Source organism: Arachis ipaensis, chromosome B2 (assembly GCF_059453495.1).
Source record: "Arachis ipaensis isolate K30076 ecotype BB chromosome B2, ASM5945349v1, whole genome shotgun sequence".
Taxonomy (NCBI): Eukaryota; Viridiplantae; Streptophyta; class Magnoliopsida; order Fabales; family Fabaceae; genus Arachis; species Arachis ipaensis.
The window spans coordinates 7,049,331-7,050,226 of NC_142437.1; the positions used below are offsets into that span (position 1 = coordinate 7,049,331).

At 35.2% G+C, this 896-nt stretch overlaps 1 non-coding gene across 1 annotated transcript; it reads left to right on the forward strand.

Annotated features, from left to right (window-relative positions):
* Positions 1-592: 592 nt before the first annotated feature.
* TRNAM-CAU (transfer RNA methionine (anticodon CAU)) lies at positions 593-677 on the forward strand. The gene is given in 2 exon segments: positions 593-630; positions 642-677. It is a non-coding gene; the product is annotated as a tRNA-Met (tRNA).
* Positions 678-896: the final 219 nt, after the last annotated feature.

The window sequence follows — 896 nt, forward strand, 5'->3', positions numbered from 1 at the left end:
GGAATACCATCGCTCCCCAGAGCCTTCCAGCTTTTTATATAAAAACTGGCAGCTTTAACTTTCTCTTGGGAGACCTCTTTTGAAATATCAGCATAATTCCTGCTAACAAGCTTCGGAAAATAGCCAGACAGGGGAAAAGGATTGTAGTTTGAATCCATAGAGTATAAGATCTTGAAAAAATCAACCCCTCATCTCTTTAACTGCTCAACATCATTAATCTATTCTCTTGAATCATTCTTAAGGGTTGTTATCCTATTTCTTTTCCTTCTACCATTTGCTCTGTGATAAAAGTATCTAGTATTTTTATCACTAAACTTGATGTTGTTACTCCTTGATAGCTGTTGCCAATAGACTTTCTCTTGCACTGTAATGCCCTCGTATTCCTGCCAAAGCTCCTTTTGGAGCTTATCAAGAAAAGGATTCGGATTGAAGGAAAGACTGTTGGTGATTCCCTCCAATCTTGATAGGATTCTTTGTTTTTTCCTGAAATATAGCCAAATACTTCTTTGTTTTTAACACATGCATGCAACTTATACGGATAAAAGAAAAATGCAACAAGTTAGAAAATAAAACTTTGAAAATTACCCACAAAGGGGTGGTGGCGCAGTTGGCTAGCGCGTAGGTCTCATAGCATTAGAGTTATCCTGAGGTCGAGAGTTCGAGCCTCTCTCACCCCACATATTTGTTTGCAATAAATATATTTTTTTTAGGATATAAACACTTCGCATATTCAATTAAACATTGACAAATATATTTATAAAAATTTATCAATTTGGTTGCTTTTTCCAATTGGAATCAAATTGATAAATTTTTATAGATATATTTAATGGACATATCATGTGTTTTATTCCAGGACTGCTGAAAAAATTTTGCAGGAATACCATTGCTCCCCAGAG